The 21,441-nt window shown below is 39.3% G+C and overlaps 1 pseudogene; it reads right to left on the bottom strand.

Annotated features, from left to right (window-relative positions):
* Positions 1–708: 708 nt before the first annotated feature.
* On the bottom strand, positions 709–1,836 carry LOC148024605 (putative methyltransferase PMT26 pseudogene; annotated as a pseudogene).
* Between the last annotated feature and the right edge of the window lie 19,605 nt (positions 1,837–21,441).

The following is a 21,441-nucleotide window of genomic DNA, read 5'->3' as shown; positions in this document are numbered from 1 at the left end:
AATCGCTACCCATCTCGTGCGAAGGCGGAGCTCCTAGAACGATCAGGCTCTACGGTCAATCTCGTCGCGAACCGTCGATACAAGCAGACTTCTGGCGATCAAGAACCCCTGTTTCTGTCATTAGATCATGAAGGACCAGGCTATACAGGCGGAGGACCACTCCTACATCTCCTTCAACAAGTCGTGGACAACCAAGGAGATAAGTCATTAATTTTCCGTTCTTCAAGTTTAAAGCTTAAAAGATTGGGAAGCTTAAGAGAAGCTTTAAGCTTCCAAACGTCATCACGAGGTATTAAAGACCTCCGCAAATGTTCCTTGCTTAACAATGGCTTTTGATCTGCACAGAAAAATGTGTTCATCCAAGCGTGATGCTCATCTCTCTCTCTCTATCATCTTGGCCCCTCCTCTGCAAACCCCGACTCCTCAGATCATGTCCTCTCTCATTATCCCTCCATCCGGTTGCAATTGTCTCCTTTCATGTATTTTTTTTTCAATTTTAAATTTTTAGTCTCCTTGATAGACCCAAGATTTGTGCATAAAGAAGGCACTAAAGTGGACTCTACATGGACATATGCCTAGCATTTGGCTATCTTCTTTGTAACATTTATGCTCCTAAACTTAAAAGCATTATGTAAAAATGGCATGACTTTCTACCAGATTGATGTCATCATGAAATGAGGTGAGGCTTGAAGGAAGTTAAAATTTGATCTAGCCTGCTTTGGCTTGAAATGCCAATAACCCCTTGTTCTCCACTACAAATCCTAGAGCACTATTCTCAATATAACATCCTTCTTTTCCCTCTTGCTGGACTGCTGGACCGTCCTCCGAATACAATAACTATGATCACATTTACATTAAATTAATATAAAATTTTGATAATAATGTCTTAAATGTATACAATTTTGGAAATATTTGGTAATTATGGACATGTTTCTATGTTGTCAAGGAGATCTACAAGAGGTATGTATTTTTCCTTTGTACTATATGATCAGCTAGAGCAGATAGAAGCAACCTATAGTTGCACTCTCTAGTACTAAGGCAGAGTATAGAGGTGTTGCACTGGCAATGTTATGCACCGTCTACACATGAGACTTTTATTAGCAGAGAACAATAATTGGTCCTTAAGTTAGAACTACCAAGCTTTCCGGTCTTGTGCATAACCAAGGAACACACTCTTGACAGCTTTAGGATCCAATTTCTTCATCTTTCATCAGGAATATGCACATATGCAATGCTGCCAAATACCTTGTCCATCTCCACAACAACAGCGGTGATGTTGCACCTCTTTTTCAGCCTGCTGAACAAGTGATCAGCATGAAGGAGATCGTAAGTTCTGGGATAAGAGCTGAAAGACTCATACCAATCATGGTACATTCCAAATAGACCACGGTCGAAAATTATCGGCAGTGTATCTGCTGCTGAATCAAACTCTACAACATTCATCACCCACAAAGGTCGCGGTTTTAGTGCCGTTGCAAATCCCCCATATACAGCCCTCATGTCCATCACATTCCTGATTTTCTTCCAATCAATTCCCAATCCTGTAATGTAAGACTTCTGGATAACACGCTGCCAATGCTCGTAATCAGACTGAAAATGAGCTAGTGCCGCTTTGCCTATACTCCCTTCTAACCTCAAGACCCGGTTGAGCTCCAAAAGTAGCTTACCACCTTCAATATGCCAAGATACTCTGTACCACGTGCAATGGACGACATCATACACATTACTAGGAAACACAAGCCTTTGAGTCCCCATCACTGCAGAAATGGCAGGGATTCCATGCTCAAGGGCAAGCTGCACTTGAGCCTCATGTTCATCCTTCGGAGCAAAGGACATGGTCAGCACATCCTTCTCAAACATGAGTCCTCCAAAACTTGCAACACCGCATCCCAACAGTAAGTAATGGATCCAAAGTTGGCATTTGTAAGAAAAGCTGGCTTGAGGTTTCCAAATTAGAAACTTTACTGAAAATTCACTGGTCTTCTTAAACTCCCTTGTCGATACCATTTGTATCTTCAGCATAAGCAAACAACTTGAGAAGCTCAGGAAAACCATACTCATTGCAGATCTAGAACCCATTCTCCTTCTAAATTGTTTATAACAAATATCAGATTCAATCCCAAACAGCGCTTGTCTCTTCTGTGAAATTGAACATGAACCAACTGAAGGCAAAATGTTCAAGCAAAGCAAAGCACAACGTCTAAGTATGTACAAAGTAACAAATCACACACACAACTTTTGGGTGGTTTTCACACCTCGAATGCGCAGCAATACGACATCCACCCCCTCTAATCCTGCGCATCCTCTAGATGGGCCAACTACCCATGATCATTATCATCAAGTTCCACAAACAGATCAATCTCTTCATTATGCATTTCCGGTATATCAACAAGATTATCTGTCATATCATCTGTCTCTTCCATTGGAGTTTCTTCTCGTTGCTCTTCTCTTGAAAATTCTTCCAATGCATAATCTTCATCATCTCTTTTCTTGAAAATCTTGATTCTTTTTCCTGCAATAGGCACTCTAAGCACTGTCCCATCCAATTCTGTCAGCTCATATGTTGCATTATCAAAGACATGTCTAACTATATACAGCCCAAACCATCTTTTCACCATCTTCCAAAAAATCTGCAATAACTTCCTCATTTTCCGCATGGCTCTAGTGTGGCTCTCATCCCAAAATAATTTGTGCCCCTTTCGAAACAGCTGATATAAACAATCTGCTATGTGTGCAAAATGGGATATCCAAATCATGTAAAACACACAAGCTCCAATGAATCTATGTATCTCTGAAGTGGTAGAACAATACTCCATAATCTTGCCTATAGCATCCACCTTCTTATTCACAGTCTTGTATTTCGTGTCAACCTTGGCTTCATTATGATCCTCTGCATTACTCAAATCTTGCTGTAAATCAGCAATTCTGTACTCCAATGGCTGAATATCCTCAGCCCTCTGCTCTATGGACTGCATAGAAACAGCCCTAAACTCTGGATGCTGAAATATTTCAGCAGTAAACTCTGTTGGCTGAAAGTTTTCAGCCCTCTGTGTCTCTGAAAGCTGATCATAACCAGCTGGAAACTCTGTTTCTGAATTTCTTCAGCACTCAATACTTTTTGCTGAGCTACCTCAGCCTCTGACTCAATCTGTGATGACACAAAATCTGCAATTTCATGAAACATGTCTAGGGATTGCACTAATACATTACTGTGACAATTCTGCATATCAGTTTTCAGCATATCTTCCATCTCCTCCATCGTATCTGCACAAATCATACTGTCATACATCCCATCTATGTGCTTATCATACTCCAAAATTCCTGCATTTTTCAAAATTTTCTCCTTCCTGCATATATACTGCCTGGCAGCTCTAGGAAACCTAGAAATCTTCTAATAGCTCATCGAACTGTTTGCTAAAATCCCAACAAAACTGGAGGAGAAAACACCGCTGCCAGGAGGAGAGAACTCCAATCTCCTCTGCTCTGTACCACCGTCGTCTCGCAAAACGGCGATACCTAATGAAAACCCGAATCCCTCACAATGGGCAAAGGTGCATCTCTAAGAGTATCCCTGTTTCTAACATGGTTCACACACACAGTCATAAACTGAACTGCTCTCATGCCATCTTTACTGCGAATCTGTGCATAAGCAGATCCATCATCCATGACCTTTGTTTCCATGCGCATCTCTGTGATGAACGGCTGACCAAGAATTATAGGATAAGAGCATGAATCCTGCACAAACAAATGAAAATCCTCCTCTACATCACCAATAGAAACCCTGACACTAGGACAGACAGCATACAAATCACCTGCAGTGTTATTGGCGGCTCTCATACGCCACCCATGCTCTACATCCATAGGCCATCTGTCACTCTCATAAACTCCACGAACTATGAGATTAATCTCTGAACCATGATCCACCAATGCAACATAAGGCACCTGTTTCTCTCCAATCTTTACCATCGTCTCTGTAGTTGCCCTAGCCCAATGGCTCCGTGAAAAGTGACTACGCGGTATCAAGACAAGCTCATCAATTTCAGCATAATGCATAGGCTGAACCCTCTTCTCTACCTGCGGAAAAATAGAAGCATTCTCAACCATAACCTCATCCTCATCCTCATCCAACTCCCCAATCAAAACTCCCTGTGTATCAGTGGTAGATAATGCATGTCTTTTCCTCTTCAAAACCTCCTGAAACTCTCTTTTTGAGATGCCCAAAATCTCAGAAATAGTGAAAGTCACCTCACTGCCAAGTATCTTATCATTAAAGATTTTCTTCATGTCCGTAGATGTCTCAATATTGGACATCAATCTAAACCTTGGCTACTTTCTCTCTCTAGGCTCTTGCCTCTTTTCTCTCTTTTGAGCATCTTCCATATGTCGATCTGGCCCTGGTCTTGAAGACGGTCCTGCAGTAGGTGGAGTAACAAACTCACCCCCTCTAGTCTTCTTAGCTGCACTTGGATTTTCTTCATCCCTCTTATGCTTCTCCTCAACAAGTACATCTGCACCCTGAGACTTAGCCAAATAAGCATAAATAGAGTACATGTCAACAGGCGAGTCCCAACCTGTCTCTGATCTAATGCTAGAGCCTACACTAGTCAAAATAGTTTGCTGAATTTTTCCCTTGTTTGCAGTCTCCATAGCATAAGTCCATAGTGCTGACTGAGTCTCTGATCCCTTCTCAATCTGGACTCCATATGCAGAAGCATCACCTCTAGCTGTCACATAAGAAGTACGCGCAGCCATGTCATCCACTAACTTCTTCATTCCACCTTTACCAAAGTTGGTAGCAAGTGGAGCTCCTGTCTCAGTCAACCAAATCTTACCATCTTGTCCCCAATATACCAAATTATTCCTCCTTGCATCTTGAAAAGATTCACAATCCCTGCAATGCTGATGGTCCGTATTATCGCACCAAATACATCTCCGATCTCTCCTAGGTGCACTAGGAGCACTCCTAGGTGCAGTAGGAGCACTAGAAGAAGTAGTAGGCGCAGTCGAAGCAAACTGCTCTTTCAACTTTCCCACCAACTCTGCTTTGACTGACTCCAATGTCAAATCTGTTATGCCTTTGATTATGTCATCAAGAGAAGTAGGCACCGATGGAGCATATGGTTTTGGAGCAGAAGGTGTAGGCATCGGTCGTGGAACAGGAGGAATAGGTGGAGTGGAAACAGTAGGCACTGGCATAGGCCAAGAAACTGGCTAAGGAGGAGAAGAAATAACAGGGATAGAAGTAGGCATAGGAGCAGATGATGGTGTAAGTGTCATGGAACCATTCTGTAGGCGAGTCTTCCATATCCTCCTCTTGGTCAAAGTCGAGACTGCATCCTGAGCATCCTGCCAATCCGTTTTAAGACCCATAGGCTTCGTGCGATCCTCAAGAAGCTCACCCAATTCTTCCTGAAGAGCAGGATCTGCAGCTTGTAAGAAAAGCTCAACTTTTTCAACATCTAATGCTCTTTGTTCAATGGCATCAAGCCGACTACACCTCTCCTCAAATTCTCGAATCAACTCCGAAGCAGCTAGACCTTTGTTTGGCATGTAGACCCACTCTCGGAATGTCCGTTGAGTAGCCATACCAAAGTCCTCAAGGAAATATTCTTCTTTCAAGGCCTTCTTAAAATCTTGCCAATGTGTATTTTGAATAAAAAGATCAATCACTTTCGCCCTCAAAGCGGGTGTGACAAGACGAAGGAAGTACTTACTCATAAGTCCAGCTGGAACTCCAAAAAACCCCATCTTGATCTCATATGTCTTCAAATATGCTGAAACATTACGCCCATCAAATAGCTTCTTCTCATTCTCAACTGCTTCAATAGCCTTAGTCGCGCTGTTTGCATTCTCCTACTCCGAATAGAGTTGCCTTTGCTGAGACAACTGTTGTTGATGCAATTGTTGTTGCTGCTGCATATAGAATTGTGTCTGCTGATTTTGGAGCTGCATATACATGGACATATTCTGCAAAATCTGCTTTAAATCCTCTGTTGAAATACTTGACGCAGCAGTCATTGATGGAGCTGAAGTAGATGCAGCTGGAATTGTAGAAGAGGCTAAAATAGAGGCTGAAGTATCTCCCATCCTGAAATGTCTGCGACGCTTTCACGTCGGGTTCACCAAAGATGTCGAAGGGTTTCTCAAGCAAAGTCACGACCACAGAGGACCTCGGGCGTTTCATTAATTTAGTGTGTACATGGGTGATTCCATAGCGGGTGATTCCATAAAATGCATATTAAATTAATAAACGTTTATGAGTTTAGAGTGCGCACTCGTAATAAATTAAGGTTAGGATTTATTTCTAACCAGTTGATTTATTTATGTAGCTGAAGACTGCTAGGTATTCACTTTTGTCGGTTTAATTGTATTATTTTACTAACAATTGTGAATGCTTCAGTTGATGTGTAGAGATAGCAACATTGGTGGATAGCGAGTATTCGATCTATGGATTATATTTTGATAGGCGCCACGCCTATATTTTGGTCATGCCTATTTATTGAGGCATCGATTATTTTTTATTATTTTGTATGCGCCCATGCGCACGGTTATGTTATTTCTATTTGGACATTGTATTGGGCGTGCTAGACTCTATGGGCACCGTCCATTAGCTTTATTTCTATTTTTGTAAAAGCAAACTCAAAAGCTAAAAGCTTGATATATTTTTGTAAATTGGGCTATTATTGAGCATGAAGAAGAAATATACATAAAATACATGCTTTGTGAAGCGCTCACACAAGGCATGGGGGGAGATTGCACCCAATTGGTCTCTTGCTCTTGTCGTTCATGCTTTTTACCTTGTAACTTGTGCAAAAAGTAGAGTTCATTATTCTTGGGGACCTTCCGGCATTCACTACGCGAGCATACAGCGACCGATCTGCGCACCAACCACTATGTACATGTCCTTATCCTCCATGAGACCCTTGGCAATCTAAAAAATTTGGGTGGTTCTCCTTCCTCTTCCAGGTTTTTCTTCTTCACTTTTGTGGGTTGTTCACTTAGTTTGTCCATTGTACTTTATCATTTTACTCTTAGAATGACTATCACATTATCTCATTTCATGTATCTCATGAAGAGTTTAGGGACATCTTGAGTTTCTTTTTGTTGTTTGCTTTGTCAAGCCATTCTCTTCTTTTCTTTTCTTCCCTAAGCTTAGCTTGTCACAATGAACAAGTAAGTGCCTCTTTTACTTCTTTCTCCCTTGGGTCTTGGAATTTTGGTGTTGCTTTCGCTATTGTTGTCTCTTTCCAAACCCCAATGAGCTGCGAAAAGGGATAATCTTTTGATGAAGGCTTACTTGGTTTGGGCTCTAGATTTAGAAGAAATGCATTTTTTATTGTGTTGGTTACAATCATGAAGAATTCCATGAGCTCTGAACAATCAAGATTAAAATTTATTGAGCTATTACCCCTCCTCAAATGGCTAGGTCTAGAGTTTCATTGGATCCAGGACCACCAACTTGGATTTTTTTAATGATGCAAGCATCCATGTTGTACTCAGTTGATTTATATAGAGGCATGTAAAACATTTGATATGTAGGTTATGATAGCTTTTTCACATCCATGCCTATTACAAGGGCACATAAATTTTGAGTTATGGATTCTAGTCCATGCCCACTTGCTAGTCTCTCAAAGATTTTCTAGTTGACACATGTAGCCTAAAACATTTTCTCTCAAGCATACTTTAAGCATCTCTAATACTTGACTTAACTCGACATAGCTAGTCTTTTAAGTAGCTCTACTTCTGACTTAGCCTCCCACGCTGATTCATATAAGAAATTGATAGGCTCTTTCCTCATCTAGCTCATGTAAGAAATGCAACACTAGTACATGAACACTTTCTATCTCACTTAATCTACACGCCTCTTCAACAATTCTAATATTGTAATGAATGAAGCTAGGAGGAGAGAGGAGAATGGCAGAAGAGAGATAAAGATAGAAAGAAAAAGAAGGAGAAAGACTAATAGAGGAGAGAGAAAGATACGAAGGAGGGGAGAAAGGAGGAAGCCATGGAAGTTTGAGAGGAATGTGAAGAGTCTGTTCTTGATTATGTATGGATGCCCTGAATTGGGTCTCTTACACCTTATATACCTTGGTCAATGTGACTGGGTGTCTAATCCCTAGTTTCCATATATCATGTTCATTACATCCCATCCCTAAATTGGGTCTCTTACACCTTATATACCTTGGTCAATGTGACTGGGTGTCTAATCCCTAGTTTCCATATATCATGTTCATTACATCCCATCCCTACCAAGAGTTTTTGCCCTCAAAAACAAAATACAACTAGAGGGACTTGACAAAGTGGCTAGAAAGTGGGGGTGCATAGTACTACTTTGCCACATTACAAAGAGAAGGACAGGTGAAGACTATGGACATCATGCTATCCACTATATGCTTGCTAAGGTAAATCTGTCGTAACTTTTGATAGGCTAATCCAAATGGGGCATGCCACATATCCAAATGGATCTTATGATGTGCACTTTTCAATCCTTGTAGGAGGCACATGGCTATAATGGAGGTAGGTACAATTCTATTCTAAAATAGTGTGCAATCTACATTGAGCAATGTGTGGTCAAAAGGGAACATAATCAACTAGTCTTCAACCCGTTGGCCCTTTTGAAGGTGGGGAAATCAACTCACAATAGTGGCTAGGTGCCAGGAGGCTTCTTCCAAGGGTAGGCCTTGCCATTTGATGAGGTATTCCCTAATGGATTGAGATCTCAAGGGTTTTTCTCACTGTCCAATGATTGGCTCACGAATATACTGAATGATATATTTTTTGTCTATGGGGGATAACTCTTCCACATAATCCACTGAGGTGCCAATGAAACGCTTTAGCTAGCTAACATAAAATACATTGTGAATCTTGGTGATGGAGGGAAGCTCTAACCAGTAAGCCAAGTCACCAACTCTCTTAAGGATTCAATAGGGAACATAGAAATAGTAGGCCAGCTTGTTACAACTACCTTCTTTGAGAGTGGAGTAACAGGACTTAGGCACTTTCAAGAGGACTGGCTCTCCCTCTTGGAATTCCAAATGCCTTCTTTTCTTGTCGGCAAAAAGCTTCATATAGTTTTGTGCCTTTTGAAGATTCACTTTGCATTGCGGAAGCAAAGCCTACATGCACTCCAACTTGGCTTTATTGTGGGGGTTGATCTTATCATTAAACAAGATTATAGGGAGGGAAACCTTATACCTATATAATGTCTCAAATTTAAAGAAGAAACCCCAATGCTAGAGTGGGTGGAGTTGTTATATGCAAATTCATCCAAGTAAAGCCACATATCCCAACTGTGTTGTACATCATGGCAAAAGTACCAAAGGTACATCTCAAGCCATTTATTTACCCTTTTGATCTAGCCATCTATCTATGGGTAGTATGTAGTGGATGGAGCAAGCTTGGTAACCATAGACATTGTCAAGTGTTTTCGCGAAAACTAGAAACCCCTACAAAAAATGTAGATAGGTTGATTTTTATGTTAGCTTAGTTGTTTACGTGAATGTTTATTTTGTAATTTCGTTGTTGGATTTTATGTGTTTGTCTAGCTTAAAATTTGTTTTTTTCATTTTATTTGGATTTTTGAGTGTGAGAACTTGATACCCTTGGTCAAGATTGGTATTTTTTTGGACAAGTTGGAGCTAGAGTTTGCTAGAGCTATCGAATATCCTGGAACATGTATATTTTCTTGATTAGACTTTTGCATGGCACAAAGATTATGGATTCACGAACTCTTCACATTGCACTTGCTCAATGCACTATACTTAGGGGTCCTCTCTCCTGATCTTATCAAATACTTCCATGCCATGGGTTGGGTTGAAGCACTTTTTGCACCATCATTGAGCACTAGCATGGCATGAGGCTCACGATAGCTATATGCAATAAATCTTCGTTGCACATGCACTTGAGAGAGAACCTTCATTGAGCACGTAGTGTTTCTTGCACACACGAGAGTTAGGATTTTCATCACCAAATTAAGAACCTCTTGTTGAGTGGGAAAGGTGGTTGGGTGAGTTTGAGGGTCATGGAGGATGCCGCCAGTTGTGAGATGGGTTATTCTCTTGGTTAAAATCATGAGGACCAGATTTTTGTTGAGAGTAATTGTGAGATTTTGCGAGGGTGGATTGGAGTACAACATTTTCTTTCTTGAGTGATGAGCGGTAATATTAAGGATTTAATCTAATTTTAAGGAATTAAGTTTGCATTTTGCATGGTGCACAGGCACATGTAGATAGGCTAGGCACTATTTTTCCAGTGCATCCATTCTTTTTGTGTGAAGCATTGCTTGTTTGATGGCATAGCATGGATTTGATGTTGCATCTTTCCTCAATGACATGTATGATTGAGCACAGAGTTCAATTTCAGGCATATCTTTAGTTAGGACACATTGCATGGAATCAAGTAGGTATATCGAAAAAAAAAAATCTTATGAAGGCGCGAAGAAGATTTGGAAGCTATATGTCCAACATTGTTATGTGGAAATATAGTCAAAGTAGGTATTAGTGAAGGGATCAATAACTAGTTTAATCATTAAAGTGAAGGAGAAGTTGGCAATTTGAGCTTAATTGGGGAACTTGAGATTGGTCCTTGAGATGCTAGCCAAGGACTTTAGTATCTTATGGTCTATAGCTCGGATGTGGAACTTTTATATTGAAGAATATTTATTTGGATAATAGCTAGCGAGGATTACACGTTTCAAATTTGGACTATGGATGGATTGTATGCTGGCTATAATACCAAGATTATATAAGATAAAAGTGATCAGTAGGAAAAAAGATTCCGTCGACTGTAAAAGAGGATGCATGCTTGTGCCTGCACATCTGCGAATTATCATTCATTTGAGTTCAACCGCTGTTGTTTGTCTGCTTGCCATAATTGATCGGCAGATCTTCAGGCTCTCCATTTTTGTACGTGCTCAGGTAGACGACACCCTCATCGATTATGTTTTTTGCAACGATGCTCTCATAACGAAAAATAAATATAAAAAGCTTTATCTTATAAGCCTTAATTAAAATACTGACAAAGGCTTTTTCATTTTATTAGAGTTTTCTAAAAGCTTTACAAAAAGGCTAACATAATTAAGGCTTTTGAAAAAAAAATTTGTTCCAAACTCAAGTTTTTGATTTTGATGTTTGTCGATTGCTCTACTTTGTGTTTGATTTTAGGCATACTTGAGCCACAAGAGGCATATTTGGTTGTTTTGTTTCATGTGTTGGCTGTGTTGTGTACAAGAAACAATTTAAATTTTTGTTTTGTGTGACAACTCGCACAAAGTCAAAAAAGAGTCGACAATGTTATGATTATGTTTTGTGTTTGAGACAACACATTATGGGGCCAATCCGTAGGGGGTAGGAGAGCCCTACGAGCCATAGTGATTGGCTAGGGTACTCTGTATCTGTCTACAACAAGGTGTTAGTTAGCTGTATGTGTGGGATACTCCCTCTCTTGGAGTAGGGATGGGAAAAGTCATGTTGGACTACAAATCGATACAAACACATGATTTATTTAGAGCAGTGTTGTGTAGCCTCCAGATGCTCCTAGCCCCACGAGGCCCAACTAGAGACTTAGAGCCAATGTCAGGATCATTTTAGGTCCCGACAAATCCCTCTATGCATTATGTCACAGTGACCAATTTTGATGAGCCCCTCGCTTATTATGAGGAGGCTATGTGTAGAGGTAATAGTAACTAGAGAGGGCCATGAAATCTAAGTTTAATTCACTACAGGATGAATCATACATGGGATTTGGTTCCATTTCCTAGTGAAAAACATGCATTGCCATGCAAGTAGGTGTATGAGATGACATGAGTACCCCCCACCACCCTAAGCTAGCATATAAAGCTTACTTAGTTACCAAGGGTTTTAAATAGGAAAAGGGAGTTGATTTTGATGAGATATTATCCCCTATGATCAAGATGTCTACCCTTCACTTAGTTTTAGCCTTAATTATCTAGATGGATTTAGACTTGTATCAAATGGATATGAAAGCAGCTTTATTATATATAGACCTACATGAAGACATCTATATGCAACAACCAAAGGGCTTTTTGGAAAGGGATAAGGAACACCAAGTATGCAAGTTGAGAAAAAATCTTTAGACTCAAGTGGGCATCTAGGGAATGGTATCACAAGTTTGATGCTTTCATACATTAGATTCGTGCCTTTACACAAATAAGACTCATGATGATAGACTTATCATTTTAGTACTATATGTTAATGACATGTTGATTGATGGAACTGCTCATGATGAGCTAGATATTTTGAAGACTCAGTTCAAGAAGAGTTTTGAGATAAAGGGTATGGAACGTGCTTGTCACATGCTTAGTGTGTGCATTATATACAATTGCTCTAAGGGATTCCTCTCCTTATCACAGAAGGAGTACATTCACAAAGGGATTCCTCTACTTGTCATAGAAGGAGTACATTTACAATCACTCTAAGGGATTCCACTGCTTGTCATAGACAGAGTATAGCCAATCACTCTAGGGGATTCCTCTACTTGTCACAGAAGGAGTACATTCACAAAGTACTTGAGTGATTCCATAAATAGGGTGGTAAGTCGATTGGCACCTCTTTACCTTATCATGTGAAAGTGAGTCAGGTGGATTGTCCCTAGATGGATGATAAGAGGGCCAAGATGGCTACGATCCCATATGCATCCACATTGGGCAACTTGATGTATGCCATGATAGCCACTAGGGAGGTGTAGCTCATTATATGGAAACATCTAGTACGTGACATTGGGACACTGTGAAGGGCATCATGAGATATCTCAAGGGCATTGCAAACTTGTGCCTTTACTATGGCAACCAAGACCCTAGAGTCATGGGTTGCACATATTAAGATTATGTAGGACATGTAAATAGTAGGACGTCCACTTCTTTTTGTATTTAACTTTTCTAAAGGTGTTATTTCTTGGATGTCTAGTATACAAAAAGACACACTATCTTGTCTACTATCGAGGCGGCTAAGTACATTGTGGCCACTAAGGCTCACAAAGAAACCCTATGGTTAGACTGCTTGGTTGTAGACCTTGATATCATAGATATGACTCCTACATTGCATTTGGACTCTAGGAGTGTCATCCAGTTGAAAAAGACCAAGCATATTGAGTTTTGTTTACTGCTTTATCAAACAGATGGTTGAGGATAAGAAGATAGATCTTGTCAATATCTTTATTACATATGAGAATCCTACTCATCTACTCACTAAAAGTCTCCCAATAGAACATTATACCTTCCTAAGAATAATGATGGGTGTAGAATGAGATAATGTTTATTCATTATCAAGTTATACTTATATGTACATGTTGTACTTTGTCACTCTTTTCTTGTTTTCTCCTCACTCAAACACATTTTTCTTTAAGTGGAAGGTTGTTGGGGGTTAAAGGTTTTTTTGTGCCTAGCCACCTATATTTATATTATGCTTACTATCCAAACACATGTACACTAGTATAGGTGGCAAGTGCCCATCATTGTCACTTTATTCTTTATTCTTTACTATGCCCTGTCTCTTCTTCTAGATTGCTTGTGTTTCCCTTGCCCATTGCTCCATACAAAGAGGCATACAAATGGGTGTGATTGCCAAAACTCTCAACACTCCTCCTCAATTACAACTGTAAAAAAAGCACTGTGTAGAGAGGCTGTCTGTCACTGAGTAGAACCTTGTTAAGTGTGGGCATACCACAAATAGGTGAAGCATCCAGAGGTTGTTGCAAGGAAAACAAAAACATTCTTCTAAGTGTGGGTACACCCAAACATGGCAAACATCCAAGGGCTATTACAAGGCCTCACTAAGTGTGTAGAGGCTATGGTGCATAGGCTACATGAGGAGTTTTACAAGCTTATGAAATGAACATTAGGGCAAGGTTACACAAGGCTTCAAAAAATTCTATAAGAGTAGTGTGAATAGAAGGACTAGTGAGGCTTGTCCTTTTGCTTCACCTTCATAATCTCCTTCCTTCACAGTAGCAAGGTAGGCATTCTGATACCTCTTTCTAGCATGACAGAACTTTTGAGTATGTTTGATTCTTTTGCAAAAGTCACAAACTAGTTAGTCCTTTTTGCCTTTGTACTTGTACTGACATACAACACTTGTTCATCCTTAGAAATACTTGGCTCTTCTTTATTTTTTATATTATTTTCTTCTTCTAGCAGAGAGGCCTGAATGTCAACAAGTTTAGGATTTGTCATGTTGATTAAAGTAGTGGAGACATTATCATAATCTAGAGGCAAATTTTTTAACAAAACACCAATGCATACATCTTCATACGTTTTATGTTGATCCCTATAAGCTTGGTTAAGAGACTTTCCATGTAATTCAAATGTGTTGCAATAGATGTGCCAGATTTCATGTCCAATTGGAAAATTCAATCAACAAGCCATACTTTGAAGACTTTGGTTGTGCACCAAACAAAGTATCCAATCTCTTTTAAGTATCATGGGATGTATCACATGTATCCACATGGTGGATATAGCTATCATCCATCTCAAGATTTATGAAGCCTTGAGCCTTGTCATTACTTTTCTGCCAAGAAATTGCAAGAGTTGCATCCTAGGGCTTCTTGTCTTGTCCATTAGTGATGGCCGATAGGCCCTTCTTCATCAAGATAAGCTTTATGTGTGTTTACCAGGTATGAAACCAAACTCCTTTGAAGCGACATATTGAAGAGTCTTTGCCTATGTTGAAGTGACTGGAACAGCAGCAAATCAGCACCAAAAATCTCATAAATGAGCTGACTTTGGATGTGTTAAGAGACATAAGCAATGGCAGTGTAGTATCAAAGGGTACTAGTTGGAATTTTAATGTTCTACAAGAAATCCTCATAACTTCCCCTCCTTGCTGATTTAATGTTGAATACTTGCTGAGAACTTTAGAATAGATTGGCCTTGGCTTGCTTTAAGTGACAGGAGAGAGGAAATGTGGGAAAAATGAGCTTGATGTTGAAATGGCTATGGCTGCCCTTTAGGGTTTTGCAGATATAAGGGCCTGATTTTTTCCTGGTGATGATTACAGCTCATAGAGGTGACCATTTGGGAAACCCTTTGAATGCAAGAGAGCATAGGTATGGATCTTCAAAAGCCCCATGTGAGTAGTCAACATTGCACCCTATGATGATTGCAGAGAGTGTATGAACTGTAATGGTACAAATCTGGACAGTGGGCTAATACTACAAACGCAATGCTATAGCAAACATTGAGCAACATCACATTGTGATATGCCAAAAAGAAGCATCTTTAGCTTAAGAAATCTCTAAAAGTATTTGTGATGAGACATGGCTTCTATGAAGAGATCTAAGAGCTCAAAGGAGGTAGGGTGTAGGCTGGCTATGGTAGACATAAAGTATAGAGTGGAGATGAAGTGAGAAATGAGCTCATGAGCTAAGTTGAGATGAAAAGGAGCTAAGAGAGAGGTTTGCTTAAGCTGAGCCATGTTCATTATGGTTCTGATACCATGTTGAAAAGCATGGATCTAGAGCATGGTTATGGAGGATGGAAGATAAAGACAAGACCCATAAGACATAAATATGACAATTGACTATTACATAAGCGAATTAGGTTCCAAGATTGAAGGTTGGACTCATAAACACAATTTTGTGTAAGTGGACAATGACACTTGATTGAAAGGACATTGAAGGTTGGACTCATAAACACAATCTTGTGTAAGTGGACAATGACACTTGATTGAAAGGACAAAAGTACTATGACATTGCATTCAAATGATAGACAAGTACAATGCTTTATAGTCTTCTAGGTAGGTAGCACTTTCCACCATTGTGCATATGGGATTCAATCTCTTCTTCTAGATTGCTTGCATTTCCCTTGCCCACTACTCTATAGAAAGAGGCATACAAATGGGTGTAATTGCCAAAACTCTCAACATGGACTTGCTCTCTCTTCTTGATCCAACCTCCATAGATCTTGCTTCTTACTTCTGCTTATACTCTCATTTTCGTTCACCCTTTTCACCTTTCAATCTATAGCTATTAAAATGATGTAGTGAGAGCATTCACATGTGAGTGCATGTGTTTTGATTTTCAATTGTACTGATTTTTATATATTTAAAGTTAAAGTTTCAATGATTGATTGTTGTGTGGATTGTTGTATTGCTTGTGTGTCTATTTTATATTATTATGAGCATTTTGACTACTAACATTACACCTATGATCATTGATCACGTACTTGTTAGCTCCATGTGCATTGTAGTGTCCAAGAATATAAGGGCATCGATTTAAAAGCTTTCAAAGATGACCAATGCTTCTTCCACTATGACCAACATAATGCAAAGTTAGGTCCCGACGGGGGATTCACTAGTACTAATAAGGAGACGTCACCTACGTGCAAGAAATATATGAAAATACCCTTATCTACCCCCTATTTATGGGACCTTACCTTATAAAATGTACCTTCCTTCCATTAAATAACCCCCCTCCCTTACACTCATGTGGTACCATACGGCAAACCCTACTGGACCCCTCGGGGGTCACGACTATAAAAAGAAGTCACCAAGGATAGAGTGGCAATTTCTTAAAAACTTAGTGGGTAGATATATGCATTGGAGTGTAATCTCTATCAACTTGTGAATTCAAGCAATGCATCTTGCATTAGGGATCACTTTCTTGGTAATCTAAATAATTCCATGCATGTATATCAACACCTAGTTTCCAAATAAGCAATCAAAGCCATCTGAGATCACTAAAAAATCAAGAGGGGTTTGCCTATAAAAGTGTTATGCACTAAGATCGAGATATTTGACTCACACAATATTATCAACAAGACAAATTCCTCTCAATCTCAAACTTCCCTTGCTTCTAGCTCCGAAGAGATTTGAATATGCCACAATGGAGGAAGCTACTAGTCTACGTTATACAAGGTATGAAATCTCATCCTTTGTATGTATTATCGCGCTACTATAGACCTGATTGGTGAGTTTGAATAGTGTCTCTTTAGTTGGTTCCACGACATTGGAACCACTTTTTCGATTCATTAGCAAATTATCCCTATGAAGAAGACCCATTTTTTAGTTGTGGCCCTAACGATGATATATCTGTTGATGATGTGACAAGACTTGGTCGATTATGGGGCCTTTTATCTAAACGTGCTTTATATGGCAAGCGGTGGCTACTTTGGGTAATGCAGAGTGTAGCTGAGACCCATCTACCATTATTATCATGGACCCATAGGCTTGTTAGACGACATGTTATGCATACACTTGAGTATATGTCAACCTCTCTCCATGAGGCATGAGAGTTCTCGTGTGACACTTTTAGGAGAAGGAAAAATGACATCGGCTAAGGCTATCTCTTTTTTCCATCCATGCAATGTGACAATTGGTTCTTTTAGGAGAAGTATAAATGGCCTTTGCTAAGGCTATCCATGCAATGACAATTATGGATAATGATCACTAGAAACATGTATAGAAGAAGATTGGGTAGTTTGGGGGGGTTTTCCCCATAATTTTATCACTCAATATGGCATGATGTTCTTGATAAGTGCCACTCAAGGTGAAAATTTAGGTTGAGAGGGTTGTTCTATGAAACTTTAACACGACTAGGTGTACCATTATATCAAATGGTTGGTGATCCAATGTTCAACTATGACCATTAATAAACATCATATTGGTTTCACCAAGGGGGGAGACGTTTCTAATAGTTAGACACCACAAGAAAGATCAAATCAAGGGAGTACATTGCAAAGATCTTATGCAAAACCATTGAAGAGATAGGATATCACGTGTGCAAGTGGTTATGGGGAGAATTAGAGCACATATAAATATGTGCATAACACTATTTAAAATTGGCAACGAAATTGACAAATAGGGCCAAGAAGTTTGTATACACGTATTACGATGATAGGATCTTGCAGATTCTTGGGAACAATGATAACAGAGGAGAGTATGCCCCTATGGATATACAATTGTGATCATGTTGAAGATTAAGGTATTGAGATCCAGATGAACCTATACATAGTGGGCACAAACACTAAGGATCGTCTTGGCCATAGGATGACTCAATCCCAAGTAATATTGATCAAGTTGCAACAATATGATATAACAATGGATTAGTGTTTTCCTCTCTACTAGCCTTTCAACGTAAAAACCATTAAGCATTGTAAATTATCAACCCATCCAAATTTTTAAGCTTGAAGATTTGCCATGCTTAATTAATTTGCAGCATCACACTTAACTTGTAGAGTGAAAAAAGTATTCATTATGTCCACAATTGGTAAATTTTAATATTTGAAAAGAAATAGAAAATCATGCAATTGTATTACTTTTGCCATTGCTTGCATTGCAATCCTCAATTGTACTTTAATTAAATAAGTTCTCAGTAGCATTGGGAGTGCTCTCTTGTTTACCCTTTTGAGACTATGTATAAGGAATTCTAAATATCTTGTACAAGGCTTCTAGAAATAGGATCTTGCAGGTGGAATACTTATTAGATAGAATCATCTATCAAACTAGATGCATGTGATGCTCACATGGCAAAAAGTATGAGCTCATTGCCTTGTCGAATGGCTTGATGCACTACATACAAATATTTATCAAGCATGTGGGTGCATCTACAATCTACATGATGGTGTGGGGATGGAGTATTGTGCACATGAGGTGGTCCCACAATAATACTACTTGAGAAGCATCACCCACTGCATGGCACTCCACATGTTCAATAATCTATATGAACGTTTCTGGTGCGCAGATCGGACGCAGGTAGCTCACGTAGTGAATTCCCAAAGGTCCCCAAGAACAAAATACTCTACTTTTTAGCACAAAGACCAATGTAAAAGCAAGCACGACATGAGACAAGAGACAAATTGGGTTGAATCTCCCCCATGCCTTGTGTGAGCGCTTCACAAAGCATGTATTTAATGTATATTTCCAATCTTTATGCTCAAAAATAGCCCAATTACAAAAATATGACAAGCTTTTAGCTTTTGAGTTTGCTTTCTACCAAAAATAGGAAAATAAAGCTAATGGACGGTGCCCATAGTGTCTGGCACGCCCAATCTCAATGTCCAAATACAAATAACATATCCAAGCGCATAAGCGCATACAAAATAATAATAAATAATCGATGTCTCTATAGACATAATCAAAATATAGGCGTGGCGCCTATCAAAATATAGTCCAAAGATCGAAAACCCGCTAGACTCCAATGCTTTCCTCCGCCACTGCTGCTATCTCTACACATCAACTGAAGCATTCACAATCGTTAGTAAAATAACACAATTAAACCGACAAAAGTGAATACCTAGCAGTCTTCAGCTACATAAATAAATCAACTGGTTACAAATAAATCCTAACCTTAATTTATTACGAGTGCGCACTCTAAACTCATAAACGTTTATTAATTTAATATGCATTTTGCGGAATCACCCGCTATGGAATCACCCATGAACATACTAAATTAATGAAACGCCCGAAAAGGACAGGCGTCCCCATCAACTTCTCGCACAAAGAATCCTCTTTGCGTATGAGCCCCGGTCATCTAAGTTTACGGAATCCACCGTAAAACCTCACGGAATCCACCGTGGAATATGCCTCCTGGCATCAGTTTCAACCTACTCCTCAATATAGATATATACTTATGGTAGTGTTTGGGATTGCAAAACTTGTTGAAACTCCATCTCCCTTTAGTCCAGCTTGTTCTTCAAAGCATCTTCTCTTGCATGCAAATCTAATATTGCACCTTCCATTGCCAACTACAAATCATCCCTCTCATAATGGCCACACTTTATGCCCATATGTCCTCAATGAAATGGTGGGTCTCCTTGGACAAGAAGTCCACTTGTTGACCCATCACAAAGTGTATGTATAGCGTCTTGGCTAAGGACAAGGGGAAGTCAATGTTGTGAAGAGGTTGACCAAATATCTTGAGGGCTATACACTCACCATTCACCTTGATACCCTCATGGTGGCACATGCCCACTTTCCATCATCTCTTGTTTATGTCTACATCTAAGCATGGCCACACTATCTTGACCATTGTCAATGATCACTACCTTGTTAAAAACTTTTTTTCACTATAGATGAGCCAAATTAGCCCATTGAAAGAGTAATTGGGTTGTGCATTGGGCCACTCTTCCATCCAATGCTATCGCCAAACTTTTTGGGTGCTCATACAACTTCTAAGCACACTTGTTGTATACCCTCTCTTCATTGTTGTCACCCTCCTTCCTTGCTCACCAACTATCTTTTCTCTCAACCATGTCTTGTCATTAAGAGATAAATATATTCACTATTTACAACATTGAGGCATGAAGATGAAGAGGCCACGAGCAACTGCATCCACAAAAAAGTGATATAAGTTAGCACAATGAGAGACAAAGAACCAAATTCAATTACATAATAGATCATAGGGTTCAACCCAATCAAACAAAATTAAATGCATGAGATAGAACAATGCTTTGAATTTGAACCAACCAGATGCACACACAATATGTACAAGTTAGCATGTATGACATGCTAGTCTCAATAATGAAAGTTCCAAAGGTGATTACAGTCACAAGGACGCTATGCGGGATGGGAGCAAGATCCCTTCAAAGCATATTGTCACCTAAGAAGCATTAGGCCTTCAACTTTTGAGTTAGGTCATCAATATAAGATGACGTCCACTTGCATAAATTTTGACACGGTAATACAATCCAATGAACTTTTAGGCTTCCATCACAATGAACTCAAGCTAATCAATTCCTCTATATGTACTTTAGGCTATCATGGCTTGGACAAGCATATCAAATTTCGTACAAGAAGGTTACTCAAAGTTCATACTTATAATCATAGGCAATCACAGTCAAAAAGGAAGGAAGGAATAGAAGGTTTAGGAAATCTCTCTAGGATTTGCATCATCAAGTCAAAAGGTGTAGCTAGTCTCTGTGCTTTTTTGTTGATAATGAGAACACATCGAACACTATCAATTTGCATGCATAAATGTCATATAAATGCACTCCATGATTCATCTAATAGACGTCTAGTATTCCACCACACTAACGTTAAAAAATGTGTAATTTTTTCTAGCCATCATATGCTCATACAACAAGAATGCTCATGAATGTTATATAGTCTCCCAAAAAACAAGTGTGTTCCTTATGTTGAAAAATTGGCCATCTAGTTCATGGAGTTTTTGTTCTTAAACCAAGGTTATATCTAAACATGGTTTCCAAGATATCGCCAAAAAGCTTATTTCTCTACCATCACCATCAACCCTTTTGAAATAAGTTATCTTGAATGTGTTTATGTCTTCCATTCCCATTTCGTGTCTTTCCTATTTCTCAAGTTTTTTTATTTCCCTCTTTCAAGTTCTTGGTACAATAAATCCACAAATTTTACTTCTTCTACATAGCATCACAATCCATACATGGACCATGAACTAATCTATTTTTAGATATTTTGGATATTCAACTACATGCTCTGACCATGCCATCTCCAACAACTGAACTGTAGA

This window comes from Lygodium microphyllum, chromosome 15, assembly GCF_053477565.2.
Source record: "Lygodium microphyllum isolate KBCC chromosome 15, Lygodium_microphyllum_v1.1.10, whole genome shotgun sequence".
In the NCBI taxonomy this organism is placed as follows: Eukaryota; Viridiplantae; Streptophyta; class Polypodiopsida; order Schizaeales; family Lygodiaceae; genus Lygodium; species Lygodium microphyllum.
This window is presented reverse-complemented; position numbering and strand designations above follow the sequence as displayed.